Here is a 27138-nt window from a genome sequence, read left to right on the forward strand (position 1 = left end):
TTGTAGCCCTCTGTCAAACAGGTTTATTTTTTTCTTTTTCTTTCTTTTATTCATTTACTTAACATGGAATCACTTAGAATTCAAATAACTTTTAGAACTGACAAAGCTCCTGGAGGACACATGCGATGTGGAAGCATACCACTTATTTTTCTGTTTCTCTGCTGCTCTCAAGTCAGTCTCGAGAATTTTAGTTAATTTCTTCTCCATGAATATTTTTTTAGTGACTCAGTTTGGAATGCCTGAGATTTGGCATTTCAATGTGCTGGATTACTGAGGAACATCAGCGCAAATGCAAACTTAGGAGTTAGTTTTAACCTGGTCTGAAATTCTCACATGTTCTAAAATAAAAATGAAGTGGATAGATGCCTTGTGATTCAACTGGCTTAAGAGTGTCCATAATCAGTGTCTTATCTTAATGGAAAATATCTGATTTATCCCTGAGATAGATGATTGCATACAGTATATCTTCAAATAAGAAGAGGTAGATGAACAGAACATCTTAATTGGCTCCTATATGCATCCCATTATTGTAGGTCTGCTTTTGATTCTAAGGTCAGGCCTCTGACTTCCAGATTCAGCATAGCATCTTGGGTGATTTTTTTAAAGAAATTCTCAGCCATGGCAGGAGGATATAACTTAGGATTCTTATGATTAAATATTTATATAGTACCAAAGATATGTGGGCAGCAGGTCAAGTGTTATTTACAAGGCTTAGATTGAAAGATGACTGAGACCTGAAGGGCTTCCCTGATAATGAGTGCACAAGGAGACATAATATCATCCCTCCAGGAAAAAAATAAAAATAAAAAAAAAGAGCTTATATATATATATAACTTAGTTATATATATAACTAAGTTGATTCCTTAAGGAAGGGCTCTTTGTGCCATTTGTGTATTATTGCTGGGATAAAGATTTATTTTAGAAAACATGGAAGAACTTTAAGCACATTCTCTTATTCAGAGTCCTAGTATAAACGTCTGTTATGTAAAACACCTGTTAGATGCCTTAAGTAAAATCCCTAATACAATTGTTATCCCGTATGCCCTATGGCACACACCTGAGTCCTTAACCAGAAAACTCAGAGTCTGTAAAATGCATCTCTACTGGTAGAATTCACATGCAGTGATTTGCTGCTATGAAGTGTTAATTAAAGGAAGGAAGATAAGACCAGACTAAATACAAATGATGAGAACTGATAAAATTGTTATAAAGGAAACCAAGATCAGTTTAAATCTAGAGAAAGTTTCAGCCACAGATCAGTGTGTTTGGAAAGATGAATATAAATGGGTTAAATAGAATTTTAAAAATATTTCAGAAATATGCCTAGAGTCTCAGAGCATTTAAAATATACAAGTCAATTTCCTAAAGAAAGATAAATTCAAATTTAAGTTTCAAAAATGATTTTATTAGAAATACGCTAAAGTCATTTATATACAAATTATAAACATCATATATATAGTTGAAATCTTATTTACAGAAAAGAATTACCCTGCTCTGATTACTGGACTTGGCATTAGAGAATTTGCTTTCTGATTCTAGCTCTCCTACTTCCTAGCAGTGTGGTTTAGCAAATCTTTGAAACTTGGTTTCTGATTGTAAATTGGCAATGCCTATTTACTTACATAAAGTTGTTATGGGTCCAGTGGTGGGCACAAGATCTGACATGTTAATCAAATCAAATCAAAGGGGCAGACTAGTTAGGGCATGGTTGAGGGCTAGTGTTGACCCCTGCTGTCTGTTAGCAAGGAAATAAGTTGTCTCTGCTCCTATTGGGAGCCATTTGGTGACCATGAGCAAGTCAGCTTGGCAAACAAATGAAAACAAAATGAAACAAAACCATGAAGAGGAGTTTAGAAAGCAGAAATCAGAAAATTTGAGCAAAAACCCTGATATCCTACAATGAGAGTCTGTCTGGCTTGTAGACTTTTTGTTATGCAAGATGAAACACATCCCTATCATTTAACCCAGTTTGAATGTGATCTGTTTTATTTCTAATATATTCTTACATTTCTACAAAGAGCACTTCAGGAAAATTCTTCTCTCTTCTTTATCTGAATCATGTAGGTATTAAATTTCTATGAGTGAAGAGAGGTTACACTTGTTGGCTTCACCTATGAGCAATACATTTTGTTGATATTTTACACATGTAATCTTATTTAATCCTGCAACCCTCTCACTTTATAGATTAAGGACCCAACACTCAGAGAATAAAACAATTTGCCTAAGGTAACACAGCATTCCAACCAAGACTGTCTGGTTGCAGATTTGATTAATTTTTTCATTATGCCACTCAGCAAAATAATTGTAAATCCTTATGGAAGATTCCCTGGTTGGCAGAGATCTGCTAAAAATTGATTCCTTAAGAGGTATCAAGAAATACCCTGAATAATCACCAATGCTTTTGCAGTGAATAAATATGGTGGGGGAGTTCCTTTATCCTTCTAACTAAAAACTGCAAAAACCTTTAGAACAAAGAAATTATTAAAGCTTACACAAAACCATCATTGATTACATTTCCCCATGTGGTTTTCCTCTCTATTGTAGAAATCCTTTCCTAATTCAAAAGAAGCTATTATTAAAAAGCTAATCTCTTCTTATATGAAGCACAGTGTATGCTGCAAATATCTTAAATTGTTCCAAACACGGTTTTACTGAAGGGTTAGAATAGCAGGACTATTATCAAGTCATAAGGGAAAAGAATAGACACCTCTGAATAAATATATGGAAAATCTTATCATGAAAAGTGGTTTATTTGACTACAAACACTGACATCTTCAGAAAAGCTTTCTTCTTTTTTTGTAAGCAACGTACAAAATTGCCAGAAACTGCCATACACATGTCAGGAGCAAGAAGAAAACGAAAATAAATGTTGGAAACAGGCAGCATTAAAAAACAATGCTGACTTAAGTGGAAGGAAACAGGAAGTTAAGAAATATAAATAAACTCTTGTGTTTGCATTTTGGTGGCAAGGTCTTTCCTATTTTTCTCGATTGAAGAAAATCGGGGAATGTTTATTTAGACAACTAACGTTTGGCAAAGGTGAGTGCAGCAACGTTTAAATCAATAATTCTGTTAATACCAAGTTTATTTTGATCAGTCTTCCTAAGAACAATGTAAATATTAACTAGTATGTCTTTAATAAGGCAATAGGATAGGATAGGACAGATATTAGGGAATAGAGTATGATACTATAGACTTGGTAATTTAAAAAAACCATTGATTTCCTATTACAGGATTAGGACCAGGCTCAAATATCAAACTTTTCTAAGTCACTTAATTTTTAAATATCTTACTGAAAAAATAATTAACGAAAGTCTTATGATATTCACAATGCATTTAAAAGGTAAAAATAATGTTTTGTTGATTGCAAAATCTATACAAAATAATTCTTATTAATTCAAATAGACTGATTATTTGGGATGAAGGACTAATTTTGGTGTGATAATCATAGCATAGTCATTAACTCATTTTAATGATAGTTGCCAAATGTTTACCATGCAGAAAGCCTAAAACTGGAAGCTGTGGAGCATAGCAAAAAGCCCATAGTGAAGTGTGATCATTACCCTCAAGAAGTATTTAGGAAATGAAACACTAATAATTATTTTAAAAAGAGCAGAGAGTGTTGAATACACTAATAAAGATGTACACAAACTTTTGGTGGTATTCAGTGCAAGAAGTGTTTGCTTCAACTGGAAGATAAGAAAAGCCTTGATGGGCCGGGCGCCGTGGCTCAAGCCTGTAATCCCAGCACTTTGGGAGGCCGAGACTGGCGGATCACGAGGTCAGGAGATCGAGACCGTCCTAGCTAACGTGGTGAAACCCCGTCTCTACTAAAAAAATACAAAAAACTAGCCAGCTGAGGTGGTGGGCGCCTGTAGTCCCAGCTACTTGGGAGGCTGAGGCAGGAGAATGGAGTGAACCCAGGAGGCAGGGCTTGCAGTGAGCCGAGATCCCGCCACTGCACCCCAGCCTGGGCGACAGAGCCAGACTCTGTCTTAAAAAAAAAAAAGAAAAGAAAAAAAAGAAAAGGCTTGATGGAGAAGATGCCATTTGGATGGGCTTTGGACAGTGTGTTGGGTAGCACATGCGGAGGTGGAGAACATGACTGAGTCTAGTCCAGTGTTTGGAAAGCCTAGACAGTTTGTCAGTAGTAGTAACAATGATTAATGAATCTCTTCATTCTACTACATTTGCACTCTATTGTAATACAAATCTTATTGTCAGATCTATTGCACTCTTACCGTTCTACAGATTAACCCAAAGTCCCTATGCAAGATGGTTAAAAATGTACTGAATACTTCTCTTTAATATCTTGATATGTTTAAAACATTTTAATTTTCTTCTAGACATTTTTCTTATTAACTAGGAGACATTAAAGTTGTCTCTAACAGCTGTTTTCTGGTATTCTACTATAGTTGGGTTGAAAATTTTTCATTTTCAAAATGTCCCAAAGAAAACTGTCACAGTTATTAGATCCAGATGTTGAAGAGGCCACATTACATCAGATGCAAGTTTGATCAACAGTCTCCTAACGCTTTTATCAGAATCTTCTCTAGTTTGGGGATTCGGGGTGTAGTGGTACATCATTAGTTGTTGCCTTGAAACTTCTGTCTTCCAGTTGTGAATCAGCAGTATGAATGACATTTTTATTGAGAAAATATGCTCCTATCAAATAATCTTCTGAACTGCTGCACATATAACCTGAGGACATGCTCAGTTAGCACTGAACACAACTGCACACATGGGGACTTTATAGCCACTTTGCCCTTGAACTTTGAAGCTTGGCTTTCTTATTTCATTTACTTAAGAGGCCTTTTCTAACTGTGCTTTACCCCTCCTCTTAAATGTTGTTGTTTCTTCAGGTTAGTGTCCTTAGATATGTTCTCTTCCAATGTCTGAATAGTCTCATACACTCCTTATACATCACCTTTGTTATCACCATTGATTCTCACATCACCAGTCTTTATCCATTTCTTGAGCTCTAAACATCTATTCCCAGCTGCCTATTTGTCATGTCAATTTGGAAACAATATTTTAGACAGAAGTTTAAACTTCAAAACAAATTCTGAAAAGTCACTCAGCTAATTGGTAGGCTGAGGCAGGAGAATCACTTGAACCTGGGAGGTGGAGGTTGCAGCGAGCCGAGGTTGCACCATTACACTCCAGCCTGAGTGACAAGAGCGAGACTCCATCAGACACACACACACACACACACGCACAATAAGATATACTTTTCCCCCTTTTATCTGAAATTTAGAAAGCCTAGGTCATGCAGTCAGGGCCACAAAACTGGCATATAGTAGAGCATGGACTTTACTCCATTTTAAAACCTTACCATTGAATCATATGTTTTCATCATGCTTTACCACACATCCCGTAGGAATCTCAGTCTGTTTTTCACATCATCATCTATCAATTCTCTCAAATTAGAAAATTTAAAATCACTTCTTCCTCTCCATCTATAAGTCGTTAACTCAGTCCCTCAGGTATCATTTTAATCTTCTCCTAGTCCCACTGTTACAGTTCAGGTTCTTATTGCATCTTTTCTGGAAGCCATCCTACCATTTTTCCTATTCCCAAGATTTTCCTTCCCTTGATCCATGCTCTCCATCTCTGCCACAGTCATATTTCCCAAAAAGTCTAAATTGGATTACAGGCAATTTTGATTTTCTTCTTTATGTGTTTTGCAGTTTCTGATGTAGCAAGCAGGTATTTTATGGACTCAGACAAACAATACATGCTTTATAGCAAAGAAGAAGGTCTTGGGAAATATGAAATTCTTATGTAGAAAGTGGCTCTTTTAGAGAGGTGTTACAGGAACGTTAATTTGGCAGTAGAGTATAAGAAGAATTGGAGAAAGAAAATCAAGCCATAGACTGGCTTTTTCTGCTCACTGTACTCTTAACATTTACAGTTTAGGTAAAGATAGAGACAATATATCTCTGATTTGGGGATCAGATTAAATTGGGAACACTGAGAATTTTGCCCTGAGTGATCCACTGCCTTTCTGGGTCAACTTAGACTAATACTGGCTGCATTACTGCTAAAATTAATGCTGTGCACCAGGGAACAGATGTGAATTCATCATGTGAGTTCAAGAATAGGGACTTCTGATTTCTAATCCAGCCTGATACTCTCTTTAGCTTTGGGGAATTGAGTCGGTAAATCTGCTTTGCAGAAATGTAGTTAGTAAATATGCACAGGTCTTGTTTCATTAGCAAATATGTCTGATGCTTCCAGTGACTACATTTCTCACTGCAAACAGGTCTCTTTATATAAAGTTGCTAATTTTTTTTCCCCCTGGAGTTTTCTTACTTATCATCACAAAATCAAGTTCATAAATTAATGGATGATGTTAATCTACTATTAAGGAGACCAAGTCAGCTAGTTGAATCCACTCATGTTTGGATAAAGCCTAGCTCAGACACTACAGAGTTCCCCAGCCTCTAAGCATTACAGTGTTCTCAACTTTTAAAGGAAACACTCACGAGTCCTTTGCTTCCAACTACAGAGTGCTCTGTATAACTCTGCCTTAATTTTGGAAGACTCACAGATAAAATGTTTAGATTGTATTTATATAAGATATTTAAAACAAATATTAAAACAGTCAGTTCAATAATGGTTTTAAATTGATGGTCCAGTTAAATGCAACTGGAAAGAACATAAATAGTGAATAGATTTTGCTCTGGTACAGCCTAGTGAAAATGGCTTCTGACATAGATTTACTGGAAATTGTGCTAATATTATATTGTATGTTAAAAATGACCAAAAGAAACCTATCAGAACCATTTGTAAATGTCTCACATTATTATTATTATCACAAAACAATACGCAGAACTAAGAATTTCAGAGCTCATAAGATGACTTACTGTTCTTGGAGTTAGGATATACTTCCTCAAGTATCTGTGGCATTAAAGAAAAGGTGAAGTGTGACTTGAAGAATGCAAATTAATTCATAGAAGCTTTGCAGATCTCTAGGGGTGGCAATTTAATCTAATGGGAATTTAATAACTCATATTAAACACATTACTAATCTGATGCTTTGCTTACAGTAATTTAGAACCAGTGAAATAATAAATCACTTATTAAAAAAAAAAATCTTCTTGAATTTGAATCTTTACTTAACTAAGAAACAGCAGGTAGGAAGAATCCTTGTTGTTTTCAAGTGAATTCCAATCAAGTTTTGTATTCATGTTGAAACATTAAGTAAACACATTTAATTCAGACAACTTAAACCAGTATCTTTTTGTAATCATTTAATACTGTAAATATGAACTAAGTACTTCACCAGTTCACATTTAACTATGCATTGGCTTCCACTTCATATTCTTGATGGTCAGGGAGCATGATCATATTAATTATAAACACATGGTAATGTGTTGCTTAGGTTTCATACTCAATTACTTCTAGATGATAATAATAATATAGATCCAAAAGAAACCATAAAACTATGCCAAAATTCAAAACATTTTCCAATAGAAACTTGGAAAACGAAGCATCGTGAAGAGATTCTTCTTTCTTTGCATTATCTAAAATGACACTGAGCAAAGTTTTCTTAGCACCAAGCATACATTTTGTACCTTTTTTGTGGCTTTTAGTTTTTATTATTTTGCTAGTACTCAGATATTTCTGTCTGCTGTAATTGCCAAGTCAATACAGTATAACTATTTATTCATTCTTTTACTCATTCACCCATTTATAAAAATATGTAGAAAGCCTATTTTGTTCCAGGTACTGCCCTAGAAGATTGTATATGCAGCAGTGAACTTAATAATGTCACCCCCTCATGGTTAGCCTCAGGTGGAAGAAGGATGCAATAACACAATTAACAAATCATTATTTCAGTTTGTCATTAAGTGTCTTGAAGGGGAGAGCATGATATGGGGGGGTAGTGAGTGTGGCAGAGGGTAGGGTTATTTTATCTTGGGTTTTAAGAGAAGGCTTAAGTGACATAACTGTTGTCATTATAAGCACAGAGAAGAAAACGAGTAAGTGGGTTATGGAGATATTTAGGGGAAGAGTATTCTAGATAGCTTTTAGAGCATTCTAGAGGTTGGCAAATTAGAAGCCTTGTGCCTAGAACAAGATGAGTTTGCTCAAAGAACAAGGTGACCAGTGTTGCTGGGACTGAGTGAGTGATAGGGAAGGGAGTGGAAGCTGAGGCCAGAGAAGTAATGATGGAGGGTGGTGGGAGATGACATACAGCTTTATAGACCATTCAAAAAACGTTCAGTTTTACAAGAGGAGGAACATTGGAGGGTCGTAAGTAAAGACATGACATGATGTAACATGTTTTTTAAAGAACACACTGGCAATTATGTGAAAACTATACTGGGGTGAGAGTTGGGTGAGGCAAGAGAAATCAGCTATGAGGGTTGTGATGGTTAATATTGTGTGTCAACTTGATCGGATTGAAGGATGCAAAGTATTGTTCTTGGGTGTGTCTGTGAGGGTGTTGCCAAAAGAGATGAACATGTGAGTCAGTGGACTAGGAGAGGCAGACTCACCCTCAATCTGGGTGGACACCATCTAATCAGTTTCCAGCCAGTGTGGCTAATATAAAGTATACAGAAGAAATTGGAAAGAGCAGACCTGCTGAGTCTTCTGGCCTTCATCTGTCTTTTGTGTTGGATGTTTCCTGCCCTTGAACATCAGACTCCAAGTTCTTTAGCTCTTGGACCCTTGGACTTACACCAGTGGTTTTCCACTGGCTCTTGGGCCTTGGGCCACAGACTGAAGGCTGCACTGTTGGCTTCCCTACTTTTGAGGTTTTGGGATTCAGACTGGCTTCCTTTCTCCTCAGGTTGCAGATGGCCTACAATGGGACTTCACCTTGTGATCGTGTGAGTCAACACTCCTTAATAAACTCCCTTTCATATATATGTCTATCCTATTAGTTCTGTCCCTCTAGAGAACCCTGACTAATACAAAGCTATAGTAATAATCCAGGTGGAAAATAATAGGGGTTCAAATCAGAGTTGAAGTAATGGATTTGAGGAGAAGATTCTGGATTTATTTTGAAAGTAAAGCCAGTAAAAATTGCTGATGGAGTTCGTGTGGTGACTGAAAAACCAAGAAGTCAAGGCTGACTCTTAAGCTTTTTGGTCTGAAAAACCTAGAATGATGGACTTGCTGTAACTGAATAGGGGGAATCTAGGAGGGAAGAGTCAATGTGTGGCGAGAAAGCAGTAGTTTCATTTTGAACTCGTAAATATTAGATGTTTAACAGACAACCACATGGAGACATGGAGTAGATAGTTGGACATAGGAGCATTAAATTATACATAGAAGTCAGGTGTGCAGATGCTACTTTGAGAGATGTTAGTAAATGAACTGCTCTTCTCTAAAATACAAAGAGCTTCTAAAAATAGAAAAAAATCAACCATATGATAGACAAATGAGTTAGGGAAACAGTTCAAAGAAAAAAAATGCCAGATAAAAACATAAACTAAAGCTATTAGATTGACAAAACCCCAAACTCTGACAACATACAATATCGGTTGAGCTTTGTAAAAATCAACTTTGTAGAGAAACATGCTCTCTCTTACATTGCTGGTAGGTATGAAAAATGGTGCAATTACTACAGAGGATAATTTGGCAACATCTAACCAAATTAAATGTGCATTTGCCCTTTGACCTAGAAATGCTAATTCCGGTAATATATTGCAAAAATATGCTCACAAAAATACTTAACAATATTTGCCCAAAGCTGTTAATTGCAAGACTATCTGTCATAGTAAAAGAGTTGAAACAACTCAAATTTCCATCAATGAGAGGTTGGTTGAATAAATTATGGTGCTTCCATATAATAGAGAACCATGACTGCAAAAAGGAATGAGAAATATCTCTACATACTTCTATGAGCAATCTTCATAGCATATCTTTTAGTGAAAAAGGAAGAGACAAATACATTGTACGCCATCATTTTTCTCAGAAAAAAGGTGGTATGACTATTCATATATATCTGATTATATTTTTTTAAAAAACACCTTGGAGGTCAAACCATAAATCTGGTTTGTAAAAGTTATTTCTAGAGAGAGGTGAGGGTATAGGATACAAAAGAAATAAATGAAAGTTAAGACTTATTTTCACCTTTTAATTCATATGGAGGGGATAAGATAAATGTTTGATATGTTCCCTTTATTTGGCATTTTTTAGAGTTTACTTTGTAACTATGTCAATATTTACATATTTATCAAACTAAATTTAATTTAATAATCTTTAAAATTATCCTCAAGAATAGAAAATAAGGGGAACATACCAAACTTTTATCCTATATGTCTTAAATGAACCAATTAGTATTTAGGGAAAGTTTCTCTATGTAGAAATAAATAAAGAAGATATAATAAAATTGGAATATCATTAGTTTGTAGACCCTAATGAATTAATGAATCTAAAAGTTATGCATCAATGGTCTCAAACTACAAAGAAGAAAGAGACAATATAACTCTTGAAAGAATATACTCCCACCAATGATGTAGTTTCAAGGGGGAAAAAAGATCTGAATCTTACTAAGCCTCTATTCCTAATTAGTCATTTGTAGAAAACAGAGATGATTGAAATATATATTAAAAGACACTATTGTTAAGCAATGAACAAAATTCAGACTGTGGGTCAAACACCTGTGTTTCCTCAGTAAAAAAATTGCAAAGAATAAGAAAGAAAAATTAGAGGCAGAACCTAGAGATCAGAAGAGGGAAATATCAATCAGCCTCACTGTGTTGATTTCATCTGGATTCAGATACAAGTAATTTGTTAAAGACATTATAAGGTAATTGAAAATTAGAGATGGACCAGTATTTTGGTGCATCAAAGAATTATTATTAATTAATGTTGGGTGTATTAATGGTATTGTGACGTATTTTTTAAATTTTAGAGATATCTACTGAAATATTTGTGTATCAAATGATATGATGTCTGGAATTTGCCTCAAAATACTACTATTTTGTAGGGGATGGATGAAAATGAGACAGGACTATAAATATACCAGACTGTTCATGAGTTGATTATTGTTGGAGTGGGTGTGGCCTCAGAAAGAATTCATTATACTATTCTGTTGATTTTTATAAATGTTTAAAAATTTCAACAGCAAACAGTTAAAAACATATGTCGTGTCTGAGATTTTACCCTACTTGCAACTAATAAGTTAGTCTACCATGGTTTCATGGATGCTGACAGAAGATATGAAACTCCTGGGTCAGATACAAAGGACTTTATTACTCTCAGCAGAGCAAGCAGCATGAGCTTCAGCCTATTTGCATTGATTCCTCCTAAACTCAGATCCCATGGGCTGATGCCGAAGGGCCTAGATAGATAGATGATTATCACTCAGTAGATTTGTGCCCTAAGCTAAGGGAGCACAAATCTTTTATAATGAGCCTTTCTAACCTTTGCCCCAGCAGAAAATGTTTTCATTATTTTACTGAACAGTAAAATACCTGCCCTTTGCTCCAGAGAAACAAACAATTTCTATCCTCCAAGGCTCCTCACAACCTTGAAAAGTCTGGAAAAGAGAGCCAGCATCTCAGATCACTAGACATGCAGAAATGCAAAAACCCATAGAGAATTATCTCCACAAATAACATATTGACTCTAACTCCCCAAAACGAATCTGAAACTCAAGAATTGGGTATTAAAAATATATATAACAGGTGAGTTTCATCCATATGTACAACAGTATTGAGAATCACTGTGTGTTCCACATTTTGTTTCAAAATTTAACTTGTTCATTTCAAAGATGCTTTGGGATTTGAAAATTTCTTAATTTGCCATGAAATATTTAAATTATTTATTTTAATGCCTACTCCTTTGTTTTCTTGTTCTCATCAAAAAACAAAACTTTTTGAACTTTATTATTAAGTAGTTCCACTTTTCTCCTTCCCGGCTTCTTTTGAATCATATTTAAAACATCTCTTACCACTTTTTTGCTTGAGAACGCTTGCAAATGTTTCTGGAATTTATTTTAATGGACTTGGATTATTACTTTCATACAAATGACATGCTGTAGGATTTTATTGTTCCTTTCCTTGGAAAGCATTTGAAGGCTGGGGTACATTTTCCTAAACATCTTCTTTTTCTTTGGCCAGGAAACAAAGGCAACTATTTTTTTTTTTTTTTTTTCCGTGAACTTACTAATTTTGCTCCCTGGCACAAATGTATTTTTAGTTTCAATATGCACAAGTGGTTAATTTTGTTTCCTTTTTTGATATTTTTTCTCTTTCATAGAAACTAGTCTTTTAAAAATCATTTCTCATAGGTTCTATTTTCCTATTCCTTAATTATTATTTTTATTTTTCTGAAATTTCTTATTTCTTCCTCTCTTTGGAAGTTGAGAATAAAGATAAACATAGTTCCTTAATAATGTTTGCTTAAAAGCATTATTTTTTGTCCTTGCAAATATCAAGCAACACATGCATGTGAATGTGTGTCTACGTTTGTGTTGGAGTACATTCCGGCATTTTTCTCCACAGTCATATGTAAGCCACACATACAGACCCATCTATGTCTCTTTTCATATTTACTTATAAAGATCTGTATTGCCTAGTATTTAATCATACAGACTCTGAAGCTCAACTGTGTCAACTCAAACATAACCTAGTTATTTATTGGCTCTGAGACTTCAGCGATATTACCTTTTTTAAAACCTCAGTATCCTCATCTTTAAGATGAGGGTGATACTAGGTCTTGTGTCCTAAGTTTCTCATTAGGAATATAGGAGTTAATGTATGTAAAGCACTTAGAAGAGTGTTGGGCATATTTTTTAAGTACTGTATAAATATTAGCTTTCATCACTGGTTTTCCTTCCTTCCTTCTTTCTTTCCTTCCTTCCTCTCCCCCAGCGCGTGCCCAACACACACACAAACACACACACACACGAGCTAAGGTTTCTTCTCAATGATATTAAGAAGTTAAATTACAAGACCTTTAAACTACAAAACATTTGACGTATACGAAAGAGCCTTACTTATTAGATTCTTAATAAACGATTACATGTAACATGTTTAAGAAAATAACAATAACCATCAAATTTTTGGTACTGACTTTGTCAAAGGCTCTTTGTCGTGCTCTGCACATATTATGCCATTTAATCCTCATAAGTAGCCTAAGAAGCTGTTACTATTTTTTTTTCTCATTTTGAAATTAAAGAACTTTATTTTCAGCCAGGCTGGGTAACTCAGCCCAGGTTACACAACTGTTTCAGCCTTGCAGCCAGCCAAGATTTTAAACCAGTTCTAGAAAATTTTAGTATCTGCACTCTTTTTAGTGATCTATGCTCTCTCCCCAAGTTTAATAAACATAAAATTTTAGAAGCAAACATTTTTATTTCTTGAATATACTCGTCAATTCTGATTCTTTATAAGAACAATAGCATCAAAACTGGATTTTGCCTGGGAACAGAATAATTATTTTAGTGTTTTGTACGGGCAATACCCACCACTGAGAGGGATAAAGATGTTTGTATTTTATGATATCCATCACTATTCACTGGTGAATTCCATGTTCTTAGCGATGTTTTCATTGTTTAAAATATTCTATTAGCACATCTGAAAACAGATTTAAAGTTGACAACAGCCTTAAATTATTGCCATAAGACTAAGGAAAATAACAATAATATCGCTAATACACATCGAATGTCTCCTGCCACCCCTAGGCCTCTGTGATTTTTTTCCTATGCTGAAACAGTTCTTTTAAGCTAGTTTTTAGTTTCTTCCAGCTACTCTCTATACATTCCTGTTGTTGCCTCCTCACTATTTAGTCAGTCTGTTTATAACTTGTGATTTTAACGCTATTAATGGTATGTTACTGCGAAAGCACTTTGGTCAAATCCATTGAGCAGCCAAGAAAATTAACTTGTTTTAACTGCTTGCTTATTTCATTTTTAAAATGCCCTACACAGTCAGTCAATAGAAAGCTGGGAGAAAAATAGAAGAAGGAGCAAGAAACCTGGCATGTTGAGATAGAAGTATTTTGCACGTATAGCCAAGGCCATTCACAGATTTAATGAGTATGTTTTGATTATCATTTAAGGAACTAATACAGATATGGGTTATTGGACTCAAGATGATTCCTACTGAGAGAACAGTTGGTGTGTCACTCTTGTGTGCCACATTTCAACCATTACATAGTTTCTACTTTGCAATGTGTGAGGCGAAAAAAACAAGGGATTAGGAGTTAGATCTGGGTTTCCTTCTACACGACTTGACTTGAGGTTATTTGACCTCCCGTGACTTTGGTTTATCATTGTAACTTATGGAATTAGCCTAGAGTTCTGTAAGATTCTGTAGATTCTAACTCCTATAACTGTGATCTGTTTTTTTTTTTTTAGGTCAGGTTAAGAGTAAGATGCTGATTAAAATTGTAATTATAACACGATTACTTATTAAATGAAGTTGAAACAATGCACATCAAACCCTCAAATAAGCTCTTATGTGAAAGTTCTAACTCATACCTTCTCAAGGTGCTCTTACATACTATTATATTCAGTGGTTTCAGATTCTGTTCCAAGATCTTGTTACAGAGAATTGACTTTACATCTCTTTAGCTGAACTCATTAACTGAGAGGTGTAAATACTTTAAAGTATCATTGAGTTAGAAGAGTTGGGAGTATGGGGGACTTTAAGAAGCCTCGTGGTTTGGGGACAACAGGAAAGAATTTTCCATTTGATGCATAGACATCAACGAAAGTTAACATGAAACACAGTGTTACTCTATTATTTGTGCACAGTTATGGGTATGTGAAACTATTCTTTGCTAAATGCAATACATTTTAATTAAACAAAATCATTTCATTTAAAACTACACTTGAAAAATCAAATGCCCTGTTTTCTGTCTTTTTTGCTAGATAATAGGCAACCATTGGTTAGGTCCACCTCATCTGGGGATCAGTTGTATTTATTACAAACAACTTTGTAAAGGTATAAATTGTAGTCCCTTTGTATTCAAATATACAGACACATTATGCAAAAGGCACAGTTAGCATCAAACAGTGTCCCTGAATAATAAGTTCACATTCACATGAGACACCTTCATGTGAGATGAAAGTGAGGTGCTAAAGGACACTAAAGAAGAGCTGATTATTCATCCCTTCACAGCATTCCTTTTGATTAAAATATTTATCTATTATCTCTCTCTCTGACAATAAACAAGCCAGAAAAATGCAACGGATTCTGAGGGTCTCCTTATCCCTTGTTCAGCTTTGTTTTTTTATGTAGTTTTTCTTGTTTGTACTTTTATTTGCTCACTTTTCTAGAATATCTTCATCTTCTTTTTTTTCTTACCGGGTATCATAATAAGGATGATAGCAAATATTTGGTGGAACAATAGATAAATGTAAACCTGTTCCAATGCTTAACATCCAGCCTCCAACACCCAAACAAGATGGCAACCATGGAAGAATTCTCATTCCCAAACCAACAGAGTGTTGCCTGCCCCCTACTAACTAAGAAGAAGCGCTAGGTATCTGGGACATTTGTTGATGGACATCAGGCCCGCTCCAGCTGTCAAAAACACAGCTGTTCAGTTTCCTTCTGAGTGATCAGTGCTCCAGATGCCCTCCAGCTAGTGTGCTCCCCGATAAGGTCCAGTGGAAAGCTTCAAAAGAGCTGAACACTTGGCTTCTAATAGCAAATGCAAAAACAAATTTCACAACAAATTGCATTTTCAGCACTGCCTGATGCCATACGATTAAACGGGCTGAATTTGTTTTAGTCCACTAACTCGGAAGACATCATGATGGAACAGTTTCTCTTGGTGACTGTTAAATGTTAAAGCAGTTAAGGGAGGAGGATTTTTTTTTTTTTAACTTCTACTACAAAGCAGGCAGTGGGAGAGGGAAAGCTGATCAAACTTATTAGAGCCTCTCAATGAGGAGAAAGCAGATAAGGCCGTTTAGTGCCTTTACCAGGATAAAACTGACAATGAGACCTGTGACTTTTTTGCGCACATTCAGTTTTTTAAACTTTTAGAGTAGAAGATAAAAATGCCAATATTTTTATCTAGCCCTTCTAATGTTCTTCAAAGCATGTTGCAAAGATATATTATAAAAATGATATTAATACATACATTTACATAGTGTCTACTGTGTGGCTGGCACTATATAAATGCACTAATTCATGTAGTTGTCTCAGCAAGCCTGTGTGATATGTACTAACAGTATTACTTTTAACAGATGAAGGAATTAAAGCCCAGAGATGTTAAGTAACGTAATCAAGATAACACAGTTGTAAAATGGAAGAACTAGCATTTGAACGAGCCCTTCTGGGTTCAGAGTCTATGCCCTTAATCATGACATTCTGCTGCTTCTTGAACACACACTACTTATATATATGTTCAAATGCAGTGCTACTGTTTGGCCTACTTTCTTGGGAACAATAGTTTCAGTGCAGGATCAGTTTGATGATTCATTTGTGTGTTAACAAGTTCAAACTACAACCTAGCAAAATTGGTCCACGTGTGTTTGTGAAGAAAGTTCCTTTAAAAGTCATCTGCTGGTGGGAAATGTTTAAAGCCTGCTTTCGTGTTAATTGACTCAGTTGTAGAAGTCACGCCTGAGAGTAGTTTAACCCAGGTTATGCAATGGAGCAGTTACATACTTGTACTTGTTCACTGGAAAAGTTACGGAGCTACAAGAGAACTGGATTTGCCACTCAGCCACTTACTGAAAATTTCTTCCCTGAGTTCTGGAGAGAAAATAAAAATACCCTGCCTACCACACAGAATTGCTATAAAAATCAAATGTGATAACTTATATGAAAATATATTACAAAATATAAGGATTACAATGGGTGGAAATTTCCACTGCTCCATGGGCTAAGCAGAATGAGGGAAGAAAAGGGAAAGACTGGGGCCTCTGTTTTGGCAGGAATTTCCCCTACTGCTGCAGGAACTGGGCATCAGATTGTGGAACTGAGGCACAGTGAGGTGGAGTTCGGATGAAGGGAGCAACTCCTTGGGGGGGCTGCACAACCCAGGAGGTTAATCTAATACAACTGGGTTAAACCCTGCTTTCCAAGTAACAGATGTAGCTGCTCATGACTTTCTTCATTCCATCATTCATTGATTCATTGATTCACTGTAGAATCATTCATAAAATCCTCTATGTATCAATAATTGTGCTAGGGAGTCAAAATACCACAATAGTAAAACAGTACAGTATTTACCCTGGTGGAGTCAATAGTCTGGTGGAGGGGACAAGTACTGTACACTCTGCTAGGTGAGGGGCAAGAAATACCATAAGCCATTTTGTGACCCCTTCTCCTCTGTGTTGAGTGTCACCTGTATAAATATTGGCAGTACTTGCTGGGTGGTTCAGAACACACAATCTGGTGTCAGCCTGCCTGATTAGAATTCTGATTCCATTCCTTACTAGCTGTGTGACACTAGGATAGTTACCAACCTTCTAAGTCTCAGTTTATTCATCTTTTAAATGGGGATTATAATAGGAACTATCTCACAGAGCTGTGAAAATTACATATGCTTTTGTATGTACCTTGACATTACATTGTACTCAGTACTGTACAATGCCTAGAATATAGACACTTACAACAAATGTTACCTATTAAGATAAGGATGCCAATGCTAGATAGTCACCAGCTGCCAAATCCTAGCCACTTACCTCTCCCTACCTCAGTTTTCTCCTCTGTGATATGGAGCTAATTATACTACTTGCTTTACAGGGTTACAGAAAAGAAATGGGATAAAATATGTAATCCTTAGCCTGGGAATTTTAAACTTCAAATCCTATGTTGAGCCACCCTCCTACATGCCCTTTCTTTTTACTCCTCCCTCTCGAGCCTCAAAGACTAAGCCTGATTAACTACACAGCCATCATCTTCCAGGTTCAGAGTGACGTTACAGTGCAAGGTAAAGCCAGCTGAGAACAATAAAAACAGGATTGGGAGAAGTTCAAGAGTAAAGCTGGAAATTGTAGGTGTTCTTATAAGTCTTCAGCTTGGGTCTAGAAAGAACAAGCTTGGTATCATTCCTCTGTTTTGTGCCTTGTCTTTCTTTTTCTTCTGATTTTTATTTTAGAATGAAACCACCCTCTCCTCTTTATTGAAATAATATTAGGGTTATTATAGACATTGATATAATGAAATGCCTCTTTGTAAAATCTATGACTGTGTTAATATAAAAATAAGTAACCTTAAAATAATTTAAAATGGAATAGTTAAATGACTTTTGGTTACCACTGTTTATTGTTTTTTCTTCTGAATTATTTCTATTTTTTTCTATTATTTCCCACACTGGGTTTCAGAGGGTATTCATTCTGCAGGATTTTAAAGAGTAGAGGACAAAACAATTCTAAGAACCAATATGTTTAAGAAATGCCACTGTTAATATATATTTTTTTAATCCTTAAGACTAGTCAGACAACTTATATGCAAATGAGAACTAAGGGCCCCTTTAGCCAAAGAGATTCCATTGGGAGGCTATAGGGCTGGCAGTTTAAAGGCCACTTGTTCCCTTTGCAACTCTGTCTCTTCCTAATGTTGGGGATCCTGGATAGGCAAGATGTTTCTCACCTGTAAAATGTGGATGATAATAGAACCTACTTTATAAGGGTCTTGTATAAGAATTAAATGAGTATTGTAGGGTACTTAAGAAGCCTACCTGGCACCTCCTAAGTGTTTTATATGGGCCACAAATACATAAAATAGGATTCAAGATTTCCCAGAGTTGTTACTTTACCAGATCTCTTTTTAAGGCATATCACTTTGAACCATTGTTCCTTGGAATAAACCTGGGCATCACTTAAATTCGTTATGTCCTCTTCTTTGACACAATTGCCTTAGCACAACCAGCAAGCATCCTCTCATCTGGGAGTATACTGGCTACCTCAGATCTTTTATCCACTCAGGACTCCATCTATACAGCTATCTTTCTAAGACACAAACTTGAGCATATTATTCCCTTCCTTAAAAAGTTTCTCTGGTTTCTAAGGGCCTGCCAGAATAAAGTCCAAACTTCCTTTTCTATATTGAAAAGTCCAAACTTCCTTTTCTATATTGAAGGCTTTTCAAAACTTAGCCCCAGTCAATCTTGACATAAACTTCCCTGGAGCCATTTCTACTTCTTTAAAAACTCATCTCCACCAAAACCCTGCCCGTCATTCCAAATTCCTTTTAGCATTTGTCCAGTATTATCTTGTCCATATGTTTTCTGATAAAGTATTTCAGAAACAGCTTCCTTTTTGAAGCTTTCTTTGTCCCCTGCTCTCTTACATAATTAATACATAAATTTATTTTTATCTATTGCATGCAATAGTTCTCTCTTCATGTTGCTAACAAAGCGTGTGTTCCATCGTATGACAGTTATGCCATTCATATGTTCACTCTGTTTGTTTCTGAGCCCTCTGGGGTCAGAAAATAGAACATATAACTACCTGTTAAAGGAACACCTGATCTTCAGGCTTGGAACACAGCAGCAAATTAATTAATGTTGCACTGGACTGAATAAAGAAAATAAAGCATCTTTGGGAATTGCTTCTTTCATTTTCTAATCATACTGGCTATCCTCAATATTCTCTTCACAATGTCAAACTTCTGTCTCATTTTGGTTTCAATTTTTTCTCTTTATTTTTTTCTAATCAAGCCCATACGACTCATAGATCCAGATGCAGATAGGCCTTCAATGTTGCTTGATGCTCACTTTACCTTTTTTCTCCCGGTCATACTTCATTTTAAGAAGACATTTCAATGTTAAAACAAGACTAGTGGCCATTAGATGAAAATCTTACGGCGTTTAATCCTGCACCTCTGTTTCTCAGTAATATAAAAGATTTCAGTCTCATTCTGACAAGAAAAATAAAATGAAACGCCTTTTCAATATAAATAGGTCTGATAATTTTAGGTACAGAAAGGACACTGGTGTTTTTACTCCTCTATGGAAGGCTTCTAAGTAAGGCAAACGAAAGCTAAGTCCTTTGGTAACCTAGATAATGGGACAGGTAAGACTGGTGAGCACTGTAACTAAATCCGGGACTTTTGTGTGTGGTAGTGTTATCAGCATTATTCCTGTAGTCTGAGAATACAAGCAAAGAGCAGCATTCTCCACTGCCATGAATGCCTGGCCCTCACAGCTGACGAGGTAAAAAACACTACCAGACAATCACACCCCACATTCTCCAGAGGCAACACTGCAACCTCCCTGGGGCCCTGTCTTAGTATTCCTTAAATATAAGAAGCCAAATAGACCTTTTAGCTATGTCTCATTTGTGTAGTCCAGCTGTTAAGTAGCAAAATGAAAAGCATAAGCATCAATGAATATACTACAAGGAAAGGAAGGGGTACTTTGGTACACAATTTTTCCCACTAAACAAAATCTCTTTTCACATCTTGCGTGCCAATTAAAATGTATTACATTATTACATATGCATAAGCTTATGTGAAAATCCTTTTTAGATTTCAATGTACCAATATTTAAATATTGGAAAAAGAGAATTGCTAAAACTTTCTGGGCTGATATGAGGCATTTACAAACTTTTACAGATTTAAAAACACTGTCCACAAAGATTTTTAGAGATACAATGTCTCTAGATGTACAGCTTGACATAGTACAACTGATTTTGTTTTCATAGACTACTCTGGTTAAAAAAAATAGGATTGTATTTCAGGGATTGTTTTGTTCAAAATATCAAATTTCACAGATGATTTATTCCATAATGATAATGCATCTTCTGTGTTTATTAAATTTAAAAAAACTTTATAACCAGGAATCTAATACCAAAGGCATGTCCTTAAATACTTGGCTAAAAGCCAAAATCCTTGAAGTTTAAAGCAGCGGCTCAGTTTGTATTTAAAGTCACAGAGATACATTTTAAAATCTTTCCCAGTAGTATACAAATTTTTCATCATAGAATAACCCTGTTTACATTGAAACATATGATCAAGCAAAGGAAAACTCTTTGAATGTATCAAAAGTAAAATGTGTATCAACACCAAACTTGATTCTCTGGTGGGAGGATTAGACATTGAACACAAGTAAACCTTTGGAAACATTTTCTGTGGAATGAAGGCAGAAGGTGGATCAGAATTCTAACCTCCACCCGGAGAGACATAACAGTTCTACACATGGCGGAGAGTCAAAATCTGGCAGCTGCATGTTCCCAGTTCTGCAATTCTCTGCAGGAAATGGGCATCTGCCCCAATTTCAGCAAAAGATTGGGACTATGGTAAAGGGAAGCTTTTTGTTCTTCATTAGCTCAATACAATTTGCATTCTGTAGTTCTTTTCATCCATTTGTTATGGAGTTTTCACAGTGATATATAAACTCATATTGAAATAAACGGTATCATATAAATACTCTTGAAAAGCTTAGAATTTGAAGGACTTAACTGTAAGAAGTTTACGTAGAGAAAAATGGGAGAAAATGCTTTACACCTTTACCTTTAGGTAACTCAAATTCAATATTTGGATGAAAATAAACCATTGAAGGACTACCTAAGCTCACGCCTGTGGCATTTTTAGAGTATTATAATAAATGGACACATTCAAATAATTATTGTACATGTTGCTAAAAGCACTATCTATGGGCTGCTCTGCCTATGGGGTAGCCATTCTTTACTTTCTTAATAAACTTGCTTTCGCTTAAAACAAAAACAAAAACAAAAAACAAACAACAACAACAACAACAAAAAACACTATCTACAAGGCTTCATACTGCAAAATCACAAGTGTTTTTGAGTTTAGAGGCAGAAAACATTAGATAAATCTTACCAAATGGAGGCCAACACAGTAACTAAATTAGCCCAGACATATTTGGTCTTGATAACCCTGTTTTAACTTGCCTCCTTTGTGCTTTTGGCATATATTCTTTGTAAAGTTGTTTCTGAAACTTTCTAAAAATAGGTGAATTTTAAAAAGCAAGGGGATGCTCCATGATGAAATCACACATCTTTCCATAATTCAAATGAAGAGCTTTGAAAAAACATTAGTATCCATTCATTTACATTTTGGGGGGTTGAATTCAAATATTGATGTATTTAATGTTCCTAGAGCACAGTCAACTACATTTGACATATACTGTAAAATATAATTTGACTATATGTAGGAATGTGAGTAACTTAAGCACACTTCTATTTCTCAAAATCAGTTTGTCCCCATAGCCATTTTGTATTTTTATAATTCATAAGAGAATCCTTATAGTCATGCCATATAATCGATCCCTCCAGCTTTACTGAAGAAGTACTACAATTTATTTCACTGACACTTGCAGGTTGATAACTTGGTGTATGAGTAGGAAAGTAGGGGGAGGCTAACTGATTGACAGCAGCCAGGATGCCCGCCTCCATATTCTGAGAGGTGAAAGAGCCACGACAACTGCCTTCAGTTCTGTCCCTCTCCCTGGTCGAAATTTGGGGTGGGAAGACATGACAGAGCGAGATGCCATGAAATCAACCAGGTACAACTTTTCAACTAATCAGCCTGGAATTTCTACTCTAAGGCTTTAAGAAATTGTCTCAACAATTTGCTTTGTTAACAGGAATAATGTAGTAACTAAGGAAAATTAAATGCATTCATTGGCAAGGTGAGAAAAGCATCATCTTTCTTGCTCAATCCAATCAATGATGCAGGACATGATCAGGATAGAATTTGGAGCAATAGCTGAAAACTTGCTTCTGGTTACACTGGCTTCCTAATTTGGTGAACTTTACTTCCTCAGGTAAAATATGGGAGGAAAGAAAGCAAAAGAAAAAATAACATCTATATTAGTTGGCTTGGGCTGCCACAACACAGTATCATAGACCGAGTGGCTTAAACGACAGAAAAGCATTACCTCACATGTCTGGAGGCTGGGAAGCCTGAGATCAAGGTGCTGGCTGATTAGATCTCTGGAGAGGGCTCTCTTTCTGGCTTGCAGACAGTATCCTCTCCTTGTGTGTTCCATGGCAGAGACAGAGAGTGACCTCTCTGGTGTATCTTTTCATAAGGACCCCAATCTGTGACTATACTCTTATGACCTTATTTAAACTGAATTATCTCCACAAAGGCCCTATCTGCAAATAGAGTTACATTGGGTGTTGGGATTCCAGCATATACATTTTGGAGGAACAGAATTCTGTCCAAAGCAACAACCAAAACCTGTTAGCAATCTGTCACGTGTAGCAGAAGACAAACAAAAGAATGATACAAGATTCCAGCGTGATGTTGCACAAAGGCTGTAGCTAAACAAGAAATACAGTCATCACTTCAGAGCTTATTAGCAACACAGACTCTGAAACTCCACCCTAGACCTACTGAGTCACAATCTGCATTTTAACAAGATCCTGAAGTGATCTTTATAGACATTAAAGTTTAAATCACTGTTATAAAATTCCTAATAAAAGCAAGGGTTAATTTTGTCCATTGTGTTGGAACCTTCTTGCACAACTAGAACTGCCAAATGTATCCACTGTAACAATATTAATATTCTTAGGAAAAACTGACAAAGTTTATTAGTTTTATTTTTCTTATTGTAGGCAAAAGTAATCTATTAATTTAATTTAATACCTTGACCTTTTGTTACCATAGCCTGTGATACACCACTAGATTCCTCACCCAGAAAGTTTAGCAAACAACTTATAAGCTTTGACATAAACTGAAACTTTGGTTAATTGTACCATTAGCTTAAAACATGCTATTCATCTTTTACAAGGGTTCTGTGGTTAAAAATGGCATTATTTTTGAAATAAATAGCACTTTAAACTAGGCATATATTTTCTACAACACAGGGAGTGCGACATTACTTATAATGGAATTTTCAATTATGTAGCATTCCAAAGCAACTTTAAAAAATTTATTCCATAATGTCAAAAGTGTAGAATTATGCCCACAAAGCTTAATATTTTGGCACAGTTCTAGAAAAGTGCTTAATAAATCAAAAACCCTACTTACAACTGGCATTTATAGGTCCCTACCATATATTTTCTTAATATTCTGTCTAAACACGAAAACAGATGAAATATGCAAGAGAATACACTTTTCTTTGCCAATGAGAAACAACAGATACACCCTACTATCAGTCTTCAAACTATCAGCATTAGGAGATCACTGAAAATATCAATAGATGTTGTTTAGATTACAGTTTGAAGTGAACAGCAAATAAAAGTGACACATTCCTCATGTAATAATTTTTGAAAATTTGAAGGAATATATTTTAATGTTAATATATATTCTTGGTTAATTTTATAGTACAATATTCAAATTTATGCCTGAACTCTTAATGGATGCCTCATTTAAAAAGCAATGCAGATTAATAATGGATGACTTGCATAATTATGAGCTAAACTGCAACAAGTATATAGTCCATATTTCTAAACTATGACTTTTTCTTACTGTAACTATATTTTTGGTGTGTGTGTTTTAAATCTGAACTACAGTGGAAAGTTATAACTATTTCTACTTATGAGAAACATAAAGAAAACTGTGAGGTGATAAAGCACTAATACTGTATTATAGATCTCCCAGCTTGTTTATAATATAGCTCTAAGTGGGCAGATATTTTTGGAAGGGCCCATTGAGTAACTGAGGAATAGAGCTGTGTGTGGGGGAGGTGGCATCAACATGTCACCATAATACTTGAGGGGATTGTACAGCGTAAGGCACAATGTCTAATCTCTCAGAAGTGTGATTATTTCATGAAAACCACACCCCACTGAGCTGCCTTATTGCCATTATAAAAAATCTTTATTATCGGAAGCTCTTTTGTGCTGTAAGAAGATGAATTCCACACTTTAGAATGTTAAACAGCAGTTTCAGCAGAGTTCTCTAGTTCACACAGATTAATCTACCCCTTTGGAATATTCATGATTCAATCCGAATGCTCTCTAAGTCTTGGCAATTTTACCATTGTAAAATAAACTAGGTACATTCTGATGAAACAGGCTATGCCTAACAAATGCCTTCATCAATTTTTTTGAAAGTATTTTATGGATTCTGTTACCATCAAAGAGCATCTCTCTATGAAAGTAGACATCATTCCACTAAAGCAAAATTGGTATTATTGAAAAACTTGGTACTTGAGAAAAACAGGATAAAACCAACACATTATCAGGCAAAGTGCATTGACAATGCAAATCAAATGCACATGGTTTAATTATAATTGCGTATTAACTGAAGAACTGGGGATTATAAATGATATGTCTCTGGTGAAGAGTTTGGCTGAGTACATTACATATTCATTAGCTTTCCATTTTTATTCACTAAATGTCCAGTCCTTTTTCCTATACACCTGGAATTATGCCCTGCATGGCTGAAATGAATATTTTGAATTCAGAAGACCATGTTTACATATAAAAAGGAAACGGAACTTAGTATTGACTATAACAAATGTATTTCTACTAATCTGTTTACTTTCATCTGATTAGAAGATCCTGTTGGGTTTGTACAAGGCCAGAACATTTTATAAAGACTATTCAAAGATTAACTTTAGAAGGAGTATTGGAGATTTCCTCAAGATTCTTACATGTGAGGAAGTTGGGAGAGAGACAGGCAGCTACAGTCGGTGACTCCCTCAGATCCCACACAGAACTGGTGATAGACTCAGGAGTGAGAAGTCTAGGCACATGACTCCTGCTTTAGTTAAATTTATTTTAGATGAGTTTCAGATAAAAAGGTATTGTGGTTGCTGGATATTATGTGTATGGGGAGGGAAAAAGGGAAAGGCCATCTCAGGAAAATTTTCAATTTTAAATAGGTAGTTCTCATTGTGCAAACTTCATTTTCAACACATTTATTCTTATTTGGCACCTTCTTTCTAGGACTACCTCTGATTTGGCTCCATTATTGAAATTTAAGTATGGCTTTCATTTATAACTTTGAAAGAAGTGTTGAAAATGGGGGATAATAAAATATCTCTGCTCCAGTTTAGATAAGCCAATAGTCTACTTTACAGTGAAAATTGGGAAATTTAAATTAAAGTCATTATTAATGATTATGGTAAATGTATGAATTATGGTTATATTTTTATTTCTTTATGACTTACAACTTAAACTGGCTTACCTAGTTTATTTAATCCATTAATGACTATTTTAAATGATATCACAATTAAATTTTCTAAGTATGTGCTAACTGCTTTACTATGTTTTCTGAAGAAAGCACATTGTTTTATAGCATAGCAGTTTTCTGGAATCTGTAAGATATGTTTTAAGCTAAGAGTTAATTTCACAATAAAAAGATACATGGGATTCAAATTGATGCATCTGCTAATTGTTGATGTCTACATGTTGGCTATGAATTGAAATTGCTCGAAGACCTTTTCCCCAAAAAATCAGTTTGATAATTTGATTGACTGTCTATTATTTTGCTGAATACTAACTTGATCCAGCGATTTGGTTAAACTCATTTATACATGTATACTGGCATCTATGTCAACCCATATCCATCGGGAATAATTGTTCCTGTTTTGTCTTTTTTCTAGAAGGAGTTATGATTAATATAATGAAACTTCTTGATAAAAAGTACATAGTTTTATTAAAGTATTATCAGACAGCAGAAGAAGGGAAAAGCTGAAGATAGAACTTTCCAGAATCCTTGCAAATGGTTTCTAGAGAAACAATTTTTAAAATTATGTTTGTGATTAGCTCATCTGATTCATTAACATATGAGCTTTAGGTAAATATGTCATAGGTGACAACCAGACAGAAATCACCTCAACAGTTTCAATAAGACACACTGGACAAGCCTTAACATCTTTATCAAAGACCAGCCATTGTAAGAAATATAAAGCACCTCTTACAAGGAACACTGTATAAGAAGATGCACATGATTGATGAAAAATTCCTCACACCTAGGAGATAAACAACTCATGCTGGTTGCTTTATGCCAAATTTCTTGTGCCACAAATCTATCCATGCAGAGCCCACTTCCTCACATATCATCCATTGCTATCAGTGTCTTGAACTAAACGTGGGTGCTTCCTACAAAGCCCTCTTGAGACATTACTAGCTGAGAAACTTACCTTGAGACATAATCTTTTTCATTTAATGGATAGCACATTTAAGAATTCTAGACTCTGCGCTTTCAACAGTTTCACAAAATGAAGATGGAAAAAGAAGTCAGCTTAGAGGAAAAGCAACAGAGAATTTTGCCCAATAGAACATAAAATGCAGAACACAAGAAGAGGAGAAGGGGCAAGAACTAGACAATTCAAATAGTGTCT

General features: G+C 35.4%; 1 protein-coding gene across 45 annotated transcripts in view; it reads right to left on the reverse strand.

The window, feature by feature from the left end:
- PTPRD (protein tyrosine phosphatase receptor type D) overlaps positions 1-27138 on the reverse strand; it is a 2329646-nt gene that overhangs the window by 889190 nt on the left and 1413318 nt on the right. The window contains exon 1 of one of the 45 annotated variants that reach the window (XM_009188761.4): positions 6870-6886. The exons of the other annotated variants lie outside the window; for them this stretch is intronic. The gene's annotated coding sequence lies outside the window, so the exon portion shown is untranslated. Of the gene's footprint in view, positions 1-6869; positions 6887-27138 lie in introns of those variants that run through there. 45 annotated transcript variants of the gene reach the window in all.

Source organism: Papio anubis, chromosome 13, assembly GCF_008728515.1.
Source record: "Papio anubis isolate 15944 chromosome 13, Panubis1.0, whole genome shotgun sequence".
In the NCBI taxonomy this organism is placed as follows: domain Eukaryota; kingdom Metazoa; phylum Chordata; class Mammalia; order Primates; family Cercopithecidae; genus Papio; species Papio anubis.